We start from the raw sequence: 20,858 nt of genomic DNA on the forward strand, positions 1-20,858 counted from the left end.
AAAATACAATCAACAAATAGATTCTGACATCATTCTATCAATCAGACTTTATTTATCCCTCAGGAGGAAACCATGGACTGTGTAAATGAACAGATGTAGCCACCATGACCTCATCCATTGATTTGTGGACTCACATTTTGAAGCCTCAAGTTTGGCATTTTGGCCGTCGCCATCTTGAATTTTTGGAGCCAGAAGTCACCATATTTGGATCACAGGTTGGAGCTAATTCCCAACTGGCAACAGACGCCAATATGATGTCAGAAAGACTCCTATATCGGACACTGATTTTGATGAATGAAAATTGGGTTGACCATATTTAAAATGTCTAAATGACATTTGCAGACGTTAGGTTTTGTTCTCTGTACCTTATCAGTGAATGTCATTACTCTGCATCAAGATGACATTGACATGAGACGTTTGGAAGACGTTGGATTTTCGTCACTGTACATCAAAACTTAAAACCAACAAAACATCAGCTTCATCTCTCGTCAGTATTCTACGTCAAATTGAAGTTAGCATTAGACATTGTCCTGACATTGGTGGCCAGCTGGGAACCCTAACGCTAGCTGCTAGCTGTGTTAGCATGGTGCATTTTCAGTCTTAGGTGATAATGCTTATGCTAATTTTTGCCAGCGAAAACAAGCTTATAACCGGTGAAACAAAATGAACGTATGAGAAACACTGAATGTACGACTTCTTCAGTACAACCAGACGCTGAGCAAGACTTTTTTTATGCGACCAAAATTACATGTTAAATGTAAACGGGTAAGTTATATAGAAGTTCTTCAGATACAGTTTTCATTTGTGACAGACTGTAACATGTTTAATTATGCTGTTAATTTGGGCATTTTAACAACTGACTCACTCTTGGAGCCAGCCTCAAGTGGCCATTAGAGGAACTGCAGTTGTTGGCACTTCTGCGTTGGCGTCAAGTTTCAGCCCCGAAGACGACACTTGGGGGAAATTTACAAACTAAATGATCACATTTACTTTTGGTAAACTGAGTATATTTTGGTGCTAATACTGTTAAACTGTAACTGAAATAAAATTTTGAATGCAAGTCTTTTTCTTGTAACAGAGAATTTCAACACTGGTTACCTTTATTTAAATAAAAGATCTGAATACTTCTTCCACCACTGTCAAACCGCCTGCAACAGTCAAACAGAGAGATGGTTAAGTTTTCTGTATTTTATCTGACTGCCTGTCACTCTTCTCAAATTGTGGAAACCTCATTTTAAAAGGAAACTCTTCAGTATTAATATATGCACCACAAAGAATTTGAGCCATAACTAGGGCAACTCTGAGTCTTTGAAATCTGACGAGCATGATTCATTTATAAAATAAATACTGGGACAGAACATCAGCATCCCAGTGTAGGAATATCAGTGACGGAGCCAAATTGCTGCTGTAACAAAGATGAAATGAAATATAACAATTGCTTTAAGGATTTAGGCAGAGAGGAGAGGATCTCCCTCAGGGTCTCTTTCCAGACACAACATGACGTGTCGGCTTTAAAGTGGTCGTTGTGCAGGAGGGCTCAGGGAGGTAATGTATTGATTTGTTCCACAGAGAGCACTGAGCAGTACAAATGACTTAAAATGACGCAATTTACTTAAGTCATTTGTTATGTACGTTTACTCATTTAGGATCTATCATCTGGAGTCAGCCTCATAGACACCTGTGATGTATGGTTCACATTTCATACGACTACAGTAGAATGGACTGTAATACATTATATATACAGTGTAGACCAGAGTAAGAGAAGTAAGGATTGAGAGCGCTAATTGTGAAATGCTGTTGTAAAATAGGTTATATACTCCAAGAATTCAGGAGATCTGAATTAGGTTGAAGCTACATTTCTGGGATAACAACTTTAGCGGCAGTTTAGGTTGCAAAGGGAATTCTCTCTCCTCTACATCAGAGGCAGAACAAACAGGGAGACGAGCAGAAGCCAGAGCTGCAGCACTCCAGCCCACTCTTTTGATTATCTCAGACTTGTCTGAGTGTCTCGTCTGAGACTTGTACAGTTTGTCTTTGCCATGTGACCAGCAAGCAACGGATGTGTTGGTAAATGCACCTCCTCTCCTGTTCCCAACACATTTCAAACATTTCTAAATCTACAGGACTCCACTGAGTGACTGTCACAGCTGATTCTCACTGAGGTAAAGTCCCTCCCCCTCAGGTGGGTCACCATGGGATCTCATCTCAGAGAGAAATATGTACAATATAGGTAATGGCGAGAGATGAATAATCTTTTTGATGCCATTTAAATTGTGCCATGAAGTAGACAAGTGATTGTTGTCAATTTAAAACCTAATTGTACAAGTCAAGAATGTTGTCAGTCAAAATTACGCAGTCAGAATGACACAAGTCGTGTAAGTGACATCATAACCTTCTCTCTCACTGAAGCTACAACAGACCAGACTCTATTGTCACTGTGCTGCAGTGCAAAACAACAAGATGAGGAGGTTCTTCCTGGGTATACATTAAACTGAAATAAAAATACAATACAGAACACAAAACACGTAGGCACGTAACTTAAATAATGCGACTTAAATTAGCACGTAAGATAGTAAAATAGCATGTATATATGAAAAAATATTAAAAAACTGTACAAAGAAGTTAAACGAAATTAAACTAATAAAGATTTTTTTTAAATACATTAAATTAAATTACACATTATAGGGTTGCATGCTGACATTTTCAGAAAAAAATAGATAAGGCAAGAATAAGAGTCTCTCTCGATGGGATATTTAAATATAGTGGGATTGCACATTTAGTCCTTCTTAGGCAAGAGCAGAGGTTTAGTGTTGCTGTAGTCTGCAGGAACGACACTCCATGACGCATTTTTTACCCTAAGCGAGGATAAGAATATATGACCTTTACGTAATCTGGTTGAAATTATCATATATTTTTAAACACTTGAAGATCCACTCATTACTAAAAGTGTGTGTCATATAAAAACTAAAGTGATGGTCAAAGTTGTCACAGTGAAATTTAAGGTGTGCTGATGGATTCACGTCATCAACTCATGCATTGAGTAACATTACAAGTTAACGTTCCACCTTAAAAGTTGCCGGCAGTCGGCCCAGTGAATGAAGTTATTTTTTCTCTTTCATTTTATAGTTGTAGTTTACTGATGTATGAACAGAGGTTACATAAAACCAGAGTGAGCGTCCTCTACTGACCAATCAGACTGCAGGGTTTCTAGCTCCACCTTTTAGTACCAGATCTGTGTGCTAGGTACCCCAACAGAGGGGGGACCAAACATGGGGACGCTAAGGAACGCTTCTGTTGGGACCATCCACAACTTTACACTGTGGAGACAGCAAGAACGCGTACTGAACTGAACTGAACTGCTTGGTGGAAATGAGGCTTTGGTGCATGTTAACTTACAGTAGTCAGTGTTATAGGCGTGCCGTGGTAAATCGATGAAGTCCACCTTAAAATGGTTTTGACTTGAGGTAGAAACTAGACTTGCACTGATTTATCGGCAGTGCTCGGAATCCGGCAGATTTTCACGTGATCGGCCATGACCTGCGACCGGCCGGTCAGTCTAAAATATGCCAATTTAAAACGCCGGTCATATTCCCGGCGCGCCGCATGATTGACATCATGCAACATCAGCAGCGCACACACACACACATGTGCGACTCACGGCTTGGGCGATGTGAGGAAGTGAAACATGGGAGGCTTCTCACCTTAATCATTCATGCACACACATCAAAAGAGAGAAGGAGGAAGTTGTTAATTGTCCGTGTTAAACTGAACTGCAGAGCTCTCACTGCTGCACTGTGCCGCTTGAAACTGACGAGGCGCGTGTCCGCGCGTTTACTGGCGAGTGCGTCCTGAAGACCTGTGTGAATTTTTCACAGGAGATATTTTTACTTTTTTGTCTATTCAAGAAATTAACAGAGAAATCAAACAGCTCGCACACTGCAGGGCTGCAACGCTCAGTCGAAATTTATTCAGGTAAGTAACATTTCGAGCTCGAATAAATTTCGACTGAGCATTGGAGCCCTGCAGTGTGTGAGCTGTTTGATTTCTCTGTTTTTTGCATCGTTTTCAGCTCAGCACCTGCCCTTCTTCCAGTTTGGAAGTGCGTGTGTCTTTCTTTGTTTGCTATTCAAAAAATTACCCACAAATGGTCTACACCAAGAATTATTATTTTATTTATTTATGTTTTTATTTACGTATGCCTTTTTTACTCATTTATTTTAATACTGTACCTGAAGTTATATCTGAGCAAAAAGGAAAATGTTTCTTAACAGGTTAAGAAACATGTCATTGTTTTTTAATTTCTTATATTTTCACGTATCTTTCCCCTCTTGCAAGGAGCACCTGTAACATAAATAATTTCCCTTCGGGGATCAATAAAGTATTTCTGATTCTGATTCTGATTGTTTGTTTGTTTGAGATGATTATTGAAGAGCTGGTTGTATCTTGGTTAAAATGTTCTATTGAAGCAAAGATAGAAAATATTGCAGTATCTTGTGAGCTGTAAAGTGGTTTGAAAAAAATGAAATCAGCCCAAAAAATTGTAATCGGTGCAAGTCTAGTAGAAACAGAATCAAACACTTAGAATTAACAGAATTTGAAAGATGTGGTGTCTGGTTTAAGAGAAAAGGCACAAACTACATATTTATATTTCTTCTTTCATTCATCCTCAGTCTGCCAGCTGGTGTAAGGTTAACAGTGTAAAAGCAAAACTTTATAAACAGATGGTGCTCTTAATCAGAATAATTCACTGAAACTGGTCCGTCCTCGGCATACTGTCTAAAAATATGCTTTGCCTGCAGATGGTGTGCTAGCATGATTTGCAGATTAGCCTCCTCCTAACTGGCAGCATGTTACATCAATGGTCATAAGTCAACTGGTGTGGGGAAAATGGAGTGGGCCAGGCAATTAACAAGACTGATGTGCTCTGAGGAAAAGTGAAGCAGGAGGGAAATCCACTCAGCTGAGGAGGCACTTTCAAAGGACTGTGTGTCTGTCTGCCTCTGACTACCTGTCTCTTTGTACATATGCATATTTCTGAATTTCAAAGCTTCAAGTTGCCTTGCTGATAATGAAATCCCACCTCCATAAGTGCCAGCCGCTTATACAAATAATACACAAATCCAGCAATAACTGTGAGCCCTGATATCCAAAAACTCATTCCGACACTTAGCGGGGACGTTTCTCTACCTGGCATTTCAGAAACCTTTCATCTGTCAGCCCACATGAAGCGCAGGGGAGTCATTTTAAACCTGGACACCGTGACCCAGCAGACGTGTAATGGCACCGTGTATCCGCCACAACAATTTCCCTAAATCTGCCCATGCACAGACTCTCTGCTAGCAGGGACATGAGAGGGAAACTTTTCACTGTTTTATACATGAATCGTAAAGCGCTCTCACTTCAATGTCTCAGAGCCAGAGAATGATTCAGTTCAGTGCCTCTCTGGCTCCTTGCAGCATCACTAATAGAGGCAGACTGAGACAGACTGCAGTCTACCTCAGTCTCTGCTTGTTATCCCTGATCTCCTCCGTACTGTTCATGTCCCCCGTCTCCTCTTAGCTTGGCATGTGAGGCTGACAGCTCAGTGGGCTCCGAGCCAGAGCTGATACTACTGTCTGTTGTAGGTCAGCCTCCCTCTGGGGGGGCAAACACACAATCACAATACGGTTAACAGGAGGCCGTGCTCTGGTGGCTCGGCGGGTCATGTTCTTTCAGCGCTGTGGGTGTCGCATGTCTTCCCCTTTCTTCCTCCCTCATATCCTCCCTGCTTCTCACCATTGTGCAATAAAACAAACTCAGCAGAGGCAACTTCATCTGCGCTTATTACTGCAGAGTCTGCAGCACTGCTAAAGGCACATACACTGACTGCCTGATGTGTACAGTGTATCTGGGGAAAGGCTTTAGTATCGTTTGCAGTGTTGCATACATAGGCGCCCATTTACGTGGGTGTTTGGGAGCTCGGGTAATTGTGAGCGCCCACGGGGAAATCAAACTGCGGGGTGAGAGAGTTTTAACTGTGAGCTAAACCTGTTTTCATTTCTATATTTCAAGGATAGCACTGGTGTTATTCTATATTTTTCCTCTTGTCAACAAATCCCCTGAAAAGACCAAAACCAACAACGTGTTAGTCCGTGTGTCAATACTTCATGAATCGCCTCCAGTGTGCGACTCTCAGCCCCAAGGACAAACACCGGTTCTTTTTGAAGACGAGGATCTTTAAAAGCAGCTCCCAAATATATTTTCTTCTTTGGAAAAAGCTCAGTTATTTTCTCAAACATTTGTTCACTGAAGTTTTTAACAAACGATTCTAAAACATGGCTAAATAGTGCATTTGTTTGGGACTATGTTCTGTGGCTTAATCTACATTGGGTGATGTGGTGAGCATTTATGGCAGCAGGACGATGTGTGTGGACTAAGACAAAACAGACTACAGTGTGCGTGTTCTTGGTGATGAAGGAACATGTTGCTCAGTGCAACTGTGTGTGTTTTTAATAGTTTTTGGACAACAACGGAGGAACATTTATCAGGCTTTGATACAATCAGGTTAGTCGGGTCAGTTCATTATCGGTTTTGGTATTTTCATGGGAAAGAATAAAGATTGGCACACTTTAGCCCAGATAAGACGTAGCTCATTTAGCAAGTTGCAAACATGGATCCAACATTGGAGGCAAGACCTGTTCGTTCCTATGAAAGCTGCTCAGTGGTGCATGAAGCCAAAAGTGCTCAATTATTGCAGCATGAAAGTAGCCAGATCTTTGCAACTGCGGGATGCAGGCGTACTAAAGACTTATGGCTGCCAGGCGCGGCTGAGCAACTTACTTCTGGTTTGGCGCTACACTAACCTGTATGGGGCTAACATAATTTAACCTTGTGGCTCTTCTAGACTTTTCAAATGTCATCGGTTCAAATGCAGGGGCTGTGATGCTCAAAAAAACTTATTAACCGTCTCTTTCCCAATGTAAGACAATGGGAAAAAGTATTTTTCAGTCCAACAGCATCACATGACCAACCACGGAAACTGCAGTACCACTGTTTGGCCACTACAAAAACTTTCGAGCCTGGTAGCAAAACGTGAGGTGAACCACGCTGCCTTTTTTGGTGAAGCCTGCCCAGACCAGACGGACTGCTTTAACAGCTTGCTGTGTTTTTTTGTTTGTTTTTGTTTTGTTTTTTTAATTGTTGCTGGTCAAATCACCTGTCCTTAGCTTAACTGCTAATTTGCTGTTAAGTAAACTCACATATCTGTACCTCCCAATCTGCATGTAGAATGGACAGGCTGACAGCACTTGGAGATTGAACACAACGGAGAAAGGAGCAATCAAAGGGAGTACCAGCAGCAGTTCTGGGAGCTTTGTCTGGACGATGGTCAGTTCAAGGCTTATTTTAGGATGATTTTGGGACAGTTTGACAATCTGCTGTCAATCGTTGGACCTACTTATGGTTAGGGTTGTCATGAATACCGATACCGGTACCAAGTCGATGCCAACACGCAAAAAATACGTTGGTACCTGTTTTTTCTGTACCGTAAGAACCGGATGCACCTTTGCCCTCAGCGGGCCGTGTCGACTCCTGTCCGATGGAGGCAATATACACGCGTCAGTCTGTGCCAGGGATGAGCGCCAAAGAAGAACACCTGTTCTCCATCGGCTTTGCTAGAAACAATGACCTCTACAAGAACTGCTGGAGCCACAACACCTCGGCTTGTCGAACAGTCAGGTAGTCAGAGTCGTGGGTGAAGATATTTTGCATTTGAGGCGCATAAAAGCGGAGAAATTCTAAACTCGCAAAAACCAGGGTGCAAACGGTGCCTCTGAAGTTTCCAGACCAAAAGAGGAAACACTTCAAACCTGGCTGAACACTTAAAAGACAGACATCCTGACTTGTTTAAAGAATTCAAAGTCTGAAACAGTTTTAATAAAGTAGTGAATTTAGAAACACACGAGTTCTGTTTTGGGATTTTTATCGTGGTATCGAATGAGTATCGAGAATGGTGGAAATTCACTGGTATTGGTATCGACTACTGAAATTCTGGTATCGTGACAAGCCTAGTTATGGTTAGTAAAAAGCTATAAAGTAGTTGAGGCTACAATATGGTGAGATATGTCTTGCAGCTTGCCGAATACGGCGACACTAATGTTAGCTTCACACTGTACTCTACCACTTGCTGTCATGGCCTCCACAGAGGCTCTGACTCTCAATTTATCTGATTGGATGATGGGATAAATGATCTGATCCGTTCTTGTCTGAGGTGAATGTTTTAATTGAAACTGATTCACATAAAACCATATGGTATTGTAATGATCACTGCAGAGTTTTTAAGCTTTGAATAGATTCATCTTTTAGGCAGTTCCCAGGGAAACAATACATTCAACGCCTATGACAGTACGTGAGGTGTTTGTGCCTGGTTTATCTGTAATACTGCTTTTCCACCAAATTAACTTTTCTCTTCTCTTGTTAAAACGTTTCATTTACGATTCGTAGAACCAGCAAACCAGCCCACCTTTCCACCAGTTTTGAGCAGAACTACAGTAATCAAGGACGCGTCATCACCAGAGGGCGTCGCACAATGCACAACCTTAGCATGTAGTAGTAATAAGATGGCGGATCTCACTGATTATCTACAAGCGTTTGTGCTGTCATTACAGATATTAACTTTTAGCTAAAAAACAAGCTCAGACCAACTGTCATGAGAAGAAGACGTAGAAGACTACTACGTTCAAGACTCCATCCTCTCTTTTCTATCTGTAGAACATGACACGCTGATTAGTGTCGTCACGTTTGCTCTTTAGGTCACGGAAAACCCGCTATTTTTTCATTCCAGCTGAGAACCAACTTTTCAGGTTCCAAGCCAATTTATTTTTGGTGCAAACTGTTCAAAATTAGGTGCAAAAACCAGAACAGAACTTGTTCTATGTTGGTGGAAAAAGGGTGTAAGACTGTCTGCACTGCTGTTTAGTTTCAGAGACACTTAGTCTGTATAAAATAATGGATGTAGGTGCTATGATGTCATCCATTGGTTTGGGGACTCTTGTTTTAAAGCCTCAAGTTTGGCATTTTGCCCGTCCTGGTTTTTTGTCGCCAGAAGTGACCATATTTGGGTAAGAGGCTGGCGTTGTGGAGGAGCGAGGCGTGGATACGACTCAGAAGTCCAGAACACTATCTGCAGACAGCCGGTCACTTAAAGCAGCTCCGCCCTTAAATATGGGTGACTTTAAGCCTTAATGAAATGTAAAGAGGTGAGTTATAAAAAAATTCACCTAAGAATGTTGAAATTAGCTACAGAGGCAAAAAGAGATGTTTATTTGTGCTGTAAAGTTGAGTTTTAACATTGGGGTCTATGGGGATTGTCTCACTTCTGACGCCAGCCTCAAGTGGCCGTTAGAGGAACTGCAGTTTTTGGCACTTTTGCATTGGCTTCATTTTTCAGCACAAACTTTGCCCATAACTTACTTAAATTAAGGCAATTATTGCATGTTGCATGTTTAAATATGCGGATGATGCATTATCTAATTAAATATGCGCTTTTTGCAGAAAAATCTGAACTAACAGAAATGCCTGAAGGTGTATTTTGAATGTTTCCTTCCCACTAGTCTGAAAAGAGATGCTATGGAAGTAAAATAGCCAGTACTTTAAAAACTTACCAGTGCAGTGGTAGCGTCTCTCTTAAAGTGACTGTGATTCAAACTTTGAAAAGATATAAATATACCGAACATGTATAAATACTTGAAAGGAACAGTAGTAAGTTTGTAGCGAGCATTCTGTTTAATATAAAGTAGTGATGCTGTGTGGATGGAGAGGTTTACTGCAGGGCTATGGTCACCTTCAAACTAGACTCAAACCTCATTATGGTGCACTACCAATGCACATTTTACAGGAGACATTATCAGTAAGATATCTGACAGTTTTGAAAAGAATTACACAACAGATTTTTTGGCAGGACTTTGAAGGCAACTAGAGTGGTGATTTAATCATAAAGACTTACGTAACAAACAGCCCAACACCAAATAATACTGCGGTTGTTTTAAAGGCTCCGTCAGAACACTAGGATTCGTCTCTGGTCTTGAAGCTATTTGTCAGACAGCCCTTACTCTTTGGTAAGAGCCAGATCAAAGAAATCAGAGGGGGAAAACGTCAGCAGTGACTCAGATTAAAAACTTCATTCGGAGCCGCTTTGCTTTTTTCCTCTCCAGGCCAGCACAACTCTATTCCAACATATTTCCAGAAAGGAGGAAGGCCCCTGCAGCCTCGAGATGTACAAACTGATATCAAACCAGCATCAAAGTGAATTCTGAAGCCCCAGATTCTGAGTCACCGGATCCTCCAGAATGGGAAAAAAGAAAAACCAGAGTGGTACACCCACTTCAAAAAGCTTGAAATTGATTGGGAGTCAGTGGCGTTGCACTCACGAGGGTTTCGTGTACAAACTTGACACACCTTGGTAAAAAACACTCCTCTCTCAGATGAAGTCTGAGAGTGAAAGCATGTGTTAACACCAGAGACTGATCCTCCACGTGCACGCTGACTCTGACACATACAAATGAATTTCACAAACAGCAATAATCAGCTTGCATGTCCAACCAATTACAGCAAGTCCCCTGAGCATGTTCAGCATGTACGGTTATTAATATGGCCCTCTCCAGAGAGCAGATATCAGAGTTAGAGGTGGGGCTGCGAGGCTTTTAGGCACAGGTTTTGATAAAGGTCTTTGTGGGCAGTGTCCCACATAGTGCTGGAACGGTGCTACAAGTAGGAGCTTCCACATGAAGGTCAACCCAGGTTAGCTGGCTGCTCGCTGCACACTTTTCTTTGCCCTACATGAGAAAACACTGCTTAGTTTGGCTTTTGTCTTCTCTGTCCTTTCATCCCCCCCTCTCCCCTCTCCTCTCTGGCTCCTCTCCCTCTCTGCTATCTTTTTTTCTTCTTTGGTTCTCTTGGGGCTATGCAAAAGAAGCCGGATAATCTTGGTGCATGCAGCCAGCCTGCAAGAGTCTTCTGCAGAGAGTGAGTGGCTGGATCACTACACAGCGACAACCCAAAAAATCTGCTGCTGCATAATGTGAGCAGAAAGGAATGAATGAACGGAGCGTACCTGGCTCGTGGTCCTGTGCAGGTTGGTGTCCCCCTCGGGCCGAGATTCTACATGGCACTGGTGTGTTTGTGTCTGCACATGTGTGTGTGTGTGTGTGTGTATGTGTGTGTGTGTGTGTGGAGGACGAAGAGAGAGGGAGAGTGAGCTGAGTGCTGTTTGAGAGTGCACAGTGCAGTGTAGAAGATTGGAGGCAGGGTACTCAGTGTGTGCTAAGACAGAGCCTGTGCATCTCCCTCCCTCTCTGCCTCTCTCCGTCTCTCTCTCTCTCTCTCTCTGTGAGTATAATCCTTTCCACAGTCTACGGGGACGAGCTGCAAATGAACCAGCTCTATCTCTCCCTCTCTCCCTCCACTTCCCTCTTGTTCTGTATCTCGGCTTTGCACATGAGCCCCGAGCAGAATTACCCTCCCCATGCTTCCACCTAGCAGTAGATAAGCCAGAATTGCAGAGAGCAGTCTTGCCCTTAATGACTGCTACAACTCTATCACGCCTTTCACCCTCTTTTTCCCTTTACGTCGCCACCGTGTCTGCGCCTGTTTGTGTCGCAGTGACTTCTCGCCGTGATTACACCGTCACTCCAGCTGTGCTATTTAGACATGCATGTGTATTGTTTATACAAGCACTTAGCACGCCATAATACCTCGGTGTCATTCCCAGCGTTGACACAGTGTTTTGAGTCGGGCTGGTTTGTGCAAAGGCTTCGGATGCATTTGAAGTTTTTGTGTACCCGTTTCTGGCAACACTTTGAGATGCACTATGCAAATGTTGTTAGTGACTCAGACTATCCTTTATTCCATCTGGAAATGTCTGGCAAGATATTAACGCAGGCTGTATGCAGCATGTTTGAGGAGACTGTGATGCTCTGTCTCTCTGTACTTCTGTCACAGCTTTCATGATGTGCTTGTTACCTGATACTGTATTCAAACTGCTGCTCTTCAGTGTTCTGGTGTTAAAAAGGGGTCGTTCATCCAAATTACAAAATTTTGAGATACACAGAGTAGCCTCAAGTATGCAGACACCTCTGTCCACTGTTGGTCTGGGCCTGCAACAACTACTCAATTAACCACTAAGTGGATCTGCAGAAATTTTACCAGCAAGTTTGAAGATCAATTAATTGTTTAATAAGTCATTTTGAAGCAAAAATGGTAAAACTGAATGTAAATATTTTCTTGTTTCCTTGTTCTTCTAAAGGCGTTTTTGGACCAAACAGAGCTCCCCAAAAACAACATAAGGCCTTTTTAAGGCCTTTTTTTCTGTGTGTATTCATGTACCAACTGGAAAGCTGAATGGTATTTCGCTTTATGAGTCACGTTGTATTTCCTGTCGCATATATGTTCAGTCTCTCATAATTTTCGCCACAAGCCAACAAGTTCTCATCCCAACTCGTCAAATAACGCCACTGCACGTCAAAATATGACATGCTAGGTACCCTCCTGCATCAGTTTTGGATGTTCAGGGACACCGTGTAAATTTACACTCCTAACATGCATGTGTCAATTCAAAATACAACTTCTGTTGCCTCTATTTTTGCAGGAAATTTTCAGTTTCTGCCCGTTACATGCATCCAGTCTTTTTCAAAATAAACGTGTCACTAAAACACTGTCTTTAGGTTCGCTTCCTCCAGTTTAGGCAACAAAAGCATGTCGTTAGGTTTAGAAAAAAACATAATGGTTTGGCTCTAAATAAGTACCCTTGTTACCCACATCATGTAATGTCTAGCACACATGCTAGCACACTACGCCATTATCAAAAAACACTCTATTGAATTTAATTTGACACGAGAAATGAACAGTAGGCTCCTGAGTCAAAGTCTGGAGTTTGTTTGACCCACCCATCACAGCTCCCACCTTTCCTATGCACACTTTCTCGCTCTTTATACTACGGTAGTGCTGCAGTAAACTGACACCACCCAGTGCGTATCACACCCCCATGAATGGTGCCTCTGGTCGCCGCTGTCTGACCCAACGTCCAATGACAAACCAGCAGTATTTGGTAAGTTGTTGCCCACTGCATCAACAACTGCTGCCGCCCGGTGCCTATCACACTGCCGCGAAAGGTGCATCTGTGTGTCTGACGCTGAGATCACTGACAAAACTGCTGCACATGACGAGTTGGGAGTGAGAACAGGTTGTACGATCTGCTTGTGATCACTGTTGTCTGTGTTTAAACAGTTAACAGGTTTAGGGGTGCTGCTTTGGCTCATGTGTTCAACCAGTCACTGTACACTGACATCACTAAGGTCCATCCTTTGCTAAGAGAACCTACTGTTGCAGACACAATAAAATGGGGGTTCGTAGATCTATGGAAAATTTCCTCTAGTCCAATAACACCTAAGGATAGTTAACTGGTATCTTTGGGTTTTAGACAGTTAGTTGGACGAAACATTTAATGATCAATAATGAAAGTAAGTTCATTTTCAGTACATTTTTTTTAAGCACGTCCACCTCAGGCTAGCTAACAAGTTGGATTCTACTAATGCTAGACAGCTAACGATAAGGATGATGATAAGGCAGGCTCAGTTTCAGAACAAAGTTCATCAGAAGTTAGTGGAGTGCACTAACAGCTGCAGCTGCAGGCTAGGGCTGCAACTAACGATGATTTTCATTGTCGACTAATCTGTCGATTATTTCTTTGATTAGTCGACTAATCATTTTATAGAAAAATGGGTTAAAACGTTGAAAAATATCGGTCTGTCTCTCCCTAACCCCAAAATGATGTCATCTAATGTCTTGTTTCATGCTCAAGCCAAAGAGTTTTAGTTCACCGTCATGGGAGAGTGTGTAAAGCTGCCAATATCTGAATATAAGAAGCTGCAATAAGAGTATTTTGGGTATTTTTATAGTACTTTTCTATGAAAAATGACTCAAACCGATTAGTCGACTACTAAAATAGTCACTGATTATGTTAATAGTCGATTAGTCATTGATTAGTCGACTAATCGTTGCAGCCCTAGTGCAGGACAGTTTCATGTACTCGGCTAGATGTTTGGCTGCCTGTCATGTTTGGAGATGTGAGCGTGGTGCCCAGAGAGGCAGTCAGAGCTACAGGCTACAATGAGGCTAAAAACAGAGTTCAAATGAGGTTTTTCCAAACAACTTTTTATGTCGGGGCTTCAGGACACTTGGATCACTACGGACGAGCAGTATGGAGATATTTTGTGGTTTCAATGATGTGTTTTTGGACGTTTGAATCTGGGGCGCCGTCAGCCTCCATTAGGTGGAGTTGTGTTGCTACCTCCTCTCCCCTTGGATCTCTGCAAGTGATGTGAGGACTCTAAAACTTCACCTGAGCCTCCCTCGGCATATGGGTGAGTAGATAATGGCTGAATTTACATTTTTGGGTGCACTATCCCTTTAAATGGGGATAACATGAGTCAGTTGTGCAACTCTTCTAGACTTTCCAAGGTTATCAGACTGAATAGATTAAATTCTGATAGAGAAACAGGTCGTTTCACAGAGTGTGATGCTCAAAAAAATGTATCCACTAATCTACAGACATCTCTTAAGTCAGTGGGAAAGTCTTTTATGGCATCTCGTGACACATGTAGTTACACTGTTTGGCCACTACAAAAATTGGCTTCAAAGCCCGTTGCACTTCTTAGGGGGCTGCTTCTGACCCCCAAAATCCAAGATGGCAACAGTCAAATTGCCGAACTTGAAGCTACAAAATGAGAGACAACAAACCAGTGGGGGACATCACTATGGCTACGTCCATTTATTATTCAGTCTATGGTGAAGGCGATGATTGGTTTAATGTTCTGTGACCTATCATTGTTGTGAGCAGCACAAACATATCTCCATCACCCTCCATTGTTTCAGTGAGGCAGCATAAGTTAAATATCTAAACCCTGGAGCTTAAATGTCTTCAGGTGTTGTTATAAATATTCCAGGATGTCATTCCTTCCTGGTGCCAAGTGAGGATGTCATGCCAAGTGGAATTAGTATAACACATCACTACTTGGGCTCCGGATATACAGTATGCCTCCTATTCATGTCATTCACTTTCACTGCAATTCACTGCTGCAAGAGCAATCAGCGGCATACAGAACAAATTGGTTGTGATGTTAGGATGTGTTTATTTCCTGCAGCTTGGCTCTCATATCCACACTGTGACAGCTATATCCATCTGTACGTGTCTGCCTCTATAACGTACATCTGCGCATGTTTAGACCAATTTCCTCCTTCTCCATGCCCACTCAAACGCTCCCAATTCCTAATTTAGACCGAGTGTTTCTCCCCACCCACACACTCGGCCTATGCTGTGTGTATCCATGATGCTACAGTGCTCCCAACACGTCAAACCTCTCGCCTCCACCATGATGGCTGCGGGGTGGAAAATGCGAGCCCAGTGGATTATGAGCGTGTCAAATTGGCAGAATGTATTAGCGTCACACCAATCACCGTCACATTTACCCCCACTAGTCAATTATCAAGATAGATAGCTCGCACAGATAATAGCCCGCAACGGCAACTGGACCCATTTTCTGCTTAGTGGACGGAGAGAAATGAAGAGGGATAGAGAGGCAAGAGACGGGAAGGAAAGTAAGCATTAGCGATGTTGTGATAGGAAGAAAATGCTACTTTCAGCACAGCTAAAATCAGATTGGGTCGACGCAGATAGAAGAAAGGGAGAGGCAAAAAAACACAGCCTTTATTGTTGCAGACTGCCTTTGGATCCAGGCAGGGGCCTGGGTGGCAGAAATATGGAGGGAGAGGCACACTTGTCATCCCAATGAAATCATTCTCCAAGGCTGCTGAGGAAAGCTGCACAGAGATGAGATCCTACAGCCCGTGTGTGTGTGTGTGTGTGTGTGTGTGTGTGTGTGTGTGACATGAAGCAAGACAAGTGAAAGAGACAGAAAAGTACGACAAAAAACTGTTTGCAGATTATATCGCGCTCTCTTGTTATAGGCATCTCTTCTCTCACACACTCAGGTTTATCTTCCTCCTAAATCTCCCTCCAGCTTCTCTCAACACCACAAACAACACAAGATGATTCATGTTACAAAGTCAATATTCACTCCACTGATACACAGATCAACCGTTCATTACAGGGAAGTCTGTATTAGCTGTTCAAAATACTTTACTCAGGTGTATATACCATCCAACATTTTATTGGAGTGTCCAAATCAATAAAGAGGAATCTAAAATTCCAACTCCAAACAGTTATTAATCAGAAAAAAATCATTAGTTGCAGCCGAAGCACACGTTTTATGCTGACAATCCCACAATGCAATGTGTTGCATTTTACATGTCAAAACATTACAGGTATTTGAAACTACTCCTGCCAGCGAGGACACAAAATACAAGTTAATGTGGCCCAATCTGATTTTTTTGCTCTCATGTGACACAGAAATCAGATTTTTTCCATTCCATTCTCTCATATATGGTCCTAAATCTGATGCATATCTGATACCATGCGACCGCAGTGAGAACGCTTGTGTTTCCCACTCATCTTTGGTTTCTTCTCGTCATACTTCACCGCACAGGCGCACATCACTGACCACACAGTGTCAGAGCAGACCGTTGAAACCACAGACGGCTGCTGCAGCTGTACTGCCACTGTGGTAGACCGTCGCAGTTACCAGAGCCCAACTGCTGGACGCTCTCTGACGGGGACAGCTTGCCTACATTTTAAGTCGTGCTGTGACAGCATTGTCGCGAGGTACCAACAGAGATATTGGATTGTAGCGCTGGACATTTCAAGGTTGGCAACAACTGCTCTTCCGTGAAACCCTCCACATCGCAGCCCCACCACTCCTGACTAGGGGTGAGTTTGTGTCCAAAAATCTCTAAATGTTTAGAGTGGGTCATTTTTATCGTGCAAACGTGTACACAGGTTTCACCACTGGGTGGTGCTATTGCATTATACCAGTAAAGCCCCAGTTATCCGAATACCAACTGAACAGGCTATTTAACCAACAGTTGCAGGCTGCCACTCAGAAATATCGCCATTCCAACGGTCCGCCATCCCGAATTCTGGTCCCTGAGTCCTGACAGTGAGCTCTGCAAACTCCTCTGGTAATTTTATTAAAAAGCATGGCATATAGGTCCACCAACTTATTATAATTATTGTTATTATTGGGTCTTATAAGAATGGGCTACAATGAGTACCGGGCCATCAAATCACAGCATCTGCGGTGAGAGGACACGGAATTGTGTGCGCTTTTATGCACGGGTCTAGGTGATCACGGATATTTGATGTGGGAAAGATGTAGCCAGATGTATTACCTGTTTTTAAGCAGCACTGAGATACGTGGCTCGTCCGTCCGTCTGTCCGTCCGTAGCACGAGTCATGTGCACCACTTCACCACCGACCCGCGCGTAAAAGCGCAAACAATTCCGTGTCCTCTCACCGCGGATGCTGTGATTTGATGGCCCGGTACTCATTGTAGCCCACTGGCAAACAACCCCCTTCACAAACGCACCACTTTAATAGAACGGAGCGTGTAGGCTACTGACCTGTTGCCAAACCCGGTCTCACACCATTTCTTGTCATATTCACAGTCTATCACAGTTAGTCAACAAAAAAAAAACGTTTTTCGTGTACTAATTTTTCAAAACCGTTTATGATCTCAAACACTTGTAGACGTCACCGCTACTCCTGACTGCTCTCGCACCCACACCTCGGCTCATCTACGGCTTTTGCATTCCTTCCTCTTCTCACCCTCATGCCATTGTTCCAGTGGCTCATGATCCCAAAGCTGCTATAGTTCAAAAAATGTACCATAAGACCTGTTATGCCTATTTTACGACAGCCCGTTATCCTAGAAACAAATATTGCCCTGAAAATAGCTACACAATGCTAATCATTATCTGTGTGCTTCTGTGTGGGGGAGTGATGTCCGGGAAGGACAGAGGGATGTTGTATGCTGTAAAGCCCTGTGAGGCAAACTGTGATTTGTGATATTGGGCTTTCTCAATAAAATTGATTGATTGGTTGATTGATTGATCCAAGAGAGACAATAAAAACTAAAGTAGTGGTCATATTGAAATTTAAGGTGTGCTGTTGGATTCACGTCATCAACTCATGCACTGAGTAACATTACAGGTTAACATTCCACCTTAAAAGTTGCCGGCAAAAACAGGGACGGTACGGAACAGTTTCATTGGTACCAACCACAACTTTTCACAGTTCTGTACTGCTCAGTGGAGATGACGCTCAGGGTCCGATGCTTGACAACACACAAACAGCTGATAACAAAATCTGTGCTAGGTAAATAAACTACGCAATATTGTTCTGGTATCTAAAGTTGGACAGAGAGCAGTGAAGTATTCAGATCTTTCACTTGTGTAAAAACAGGAGTGTATAAAGCTGTTACTCAAAGGTAGTGGAGTAAGAAGTGGAATAAATTTGCCTCCAAAATGTAGCGGAGTAGAAGTGTGAGTAAGTATAAAATACAAATAATTAAGTACAGGTAGGCTTGTCACGATACCAGAATTTCAGTAGTCGATACCAATACCAGTGACTTTCCACGATTCTCGATACTCATTCGATACCATGATGAAAATCAAAAAACAGAACTCATGTATTTCTAAATTCACTACTTTATTAAAACTGTTTCAAACTTTAACTTTAACTCTAAGGTCAAGAGGGAGATGTCTACGGTGGCCGAGAGAGGTCACAACACACGCAAACTACCGCAAACATTCGCTCACGACTCGCACAAAAAATTGGCGTCTCTTCTATTTTTTTCAAGCTTGCCCACTCAAGCAGCGCGACTTGAGCAGCGCGTAGAGTGGATGCGGTGTGAATGCTCTAACCTGTTAACATGCTCGCCGAAATGAAAACGCAAGTAAACAGGGACCATTAGCGAGTGCTATGCGTATGCCTCGCTTGTGGTATAAATGAGACCTAACCCTAACCCCCTCCACACACGACTCCTACAACCTGACTTTTCGACAAGCCGAGGTGTTGTGGCTCCGGCAGTTCTTGTAGAAGCCACTGTTTCTACCAAAGAGGATGGAGAACAGGTGTTCTTCTTCGTTGCTACAGGTACAGGTACCGAAGTATTTTTTGCGTGTTGGCATCGACTTGGTACCAAAGCATCGGTTCTCATAACAACCCTAAGTACAAGTACCTCAAAAATGTACTGTAGTAAGATCCACTGACACCAAGGGATACAGGTGATCCCTCAGAAAACTTCTGCAAAACCTTAAAATTAAAAAACTATGAACATATCTGTGGTTTGTGCTCTGCCTACTTAGAGTCCATCCGGCTGATGATAAGAGGTAATGTTCTGTATATTGTTAACGCTGACAAAACACTGTGCCAACAACGATGTGAAACACCACAAACTTGGTTTATTACCTGAAGCATCAGCGTCTAATAAAGCATGGAGGCCCTACGGCCGCACACCAGCAGTGAAACTCACCCACTGGAACAAACACAGAGACACTCGGAGAAACAACAGCAATAAAGTGAAGCGTTACTATCTGCTTCTTACAGAGTTACAACCTCACACACACACACACACACACACACACACACACACACGTGCTGCTGCTTTTAATACAAACACATAATGCTGATGCAAAGGGTCTAAAACAGGGACGCAAGTGAATGGACGTAATTAAAGTAATGTGTTTATTTTGGTATAAATTATTTATGGTGTCACATTTCCTGCTGCAACTAATTATTTTCATTATCAGTTTATCTGCTGATGTTTTCCTTGATTCATCAATCATTCGTTTGGTCTTTAAAATGTCAGAAAAGAGAGAAATGGGCGTTTGATATAATCAAATAGCTCGTTATGTGCGACTGACATTACAAAACCCAGAGATATTTGGTTTATTTTGACACAGTGACAAAGACAAGCATCAAACCCTCAGATGTAAGGAGCTGTGATGAGCGTACAGTCGGCACTTTTACTTGAGAAATGACTTATTGATTATTTCTCTGTCGACACATGACTAATCATTTCTAGAATCCACTACTGGGGAATTTTGCATTTGGGGGAATCAACAGTGATGTATATCAAATCAACAAACTTCATTTCCCAGCCCTACAACAACAATACAATAACTTCCTCCTCTTCATCTCTCGCTCCTCGCTCCTCACCCCAGATACTCCATTATTCCAGCAGACAGAAGCTTTTCATTTGAGAGTCTGATCGGTGGTTTCAGAAGGACCATTCTCTATAATCATCAAATGAGGAGCTGTGCTGTGGATGTATTGTACGTAGTGCACAGCTCCTGCCACCAGAGGTCAGTCTTCACTGCTGGAACAATAAGGGTGATGACAAGTGGTGGGGATAACGTTACAGGGCAGCCACAGCAGAGAGACCAGTTCATATCTAACTCTGCAGAATACGAATTAATGATTGTTGGAACAATTGACCGACTAACAAGACTAACATGACTAACAAGACTAACTAAGACGGTTTGGGTGTGTTTATTTTGTTTCTGTCAGGAAGTGTGTCTTACGATGAGGTAACAAGGCTATCAAGCTTGTCTTAGTTTGGTGAAGGAGAGCAGCTTGAATTTAAAGGTTGTATTTCTCTGTTGAACGAGCAAAATAAGTGTAAGACTGTAACCTCCCTTGATATTTTGTAAGTTTGTTCTGTAAGTTATTAGACTATAAAAGCTAAGAGAGCTTGCAGGATGTAAACGTGGCGGTCACAGGGGAGGAGGGGCTGCACTGCACATTAATACCATCATATACCATAAACCCCTGGTGAAATGTCAGGAAGGTATTGAGATATGAAAAGGTAAATACCACCCAAGCTGAGAGTAAAGCCTGTATGCACAAATGGTAAACCTCAATGTTT

General features: G+C 42.5%; 1 protein-coding gene across 10 annotated transcripts in view; it reads right to left on the reverse strand.

The window, feature by feature from the left end:
• srcin1b (SRC kinase signaling inhibitor 1b) overlaps positions 1-20,858 on the reverse strand; it is a 179,820-nt gene that overhangs the window by 137,498 nt on the left and 21,464 nt on the right. For 9 of the 10 annotated variants that reach the window (XM_033611285.2, XM_078163490.1, XM_078163486.1 and 6 more), the window contains exon 1: positions 11,090-11,178. The exons of the other annotated variant lie outside the window; for it this stretch is intronic. The gene's annotated coding sequence lies outside the window, so the exon portion shown is untranslated. Of the gene's footprint in view, positions 1-11,089; positions 11,179-20,858 lie in introns of those variants that run through there. 10 annotated transcript variants of the gene reach the window in all.

This window comes from Epinephelus lanceolatus, chromosome 21 (assembly GCF_041903045.1).
Source record: "Epinephelus lanceolatus isolate andai-2023 chromosome 21, ASM4190304v1, whole genome shotgun sequence".
Taxonomy (NCBI): Eukaryota; Metazoa; Chordata; class Actinopteri; order Perciformes; family Serranidae; genus Epinephelus; species Epinephelus lanceolatus.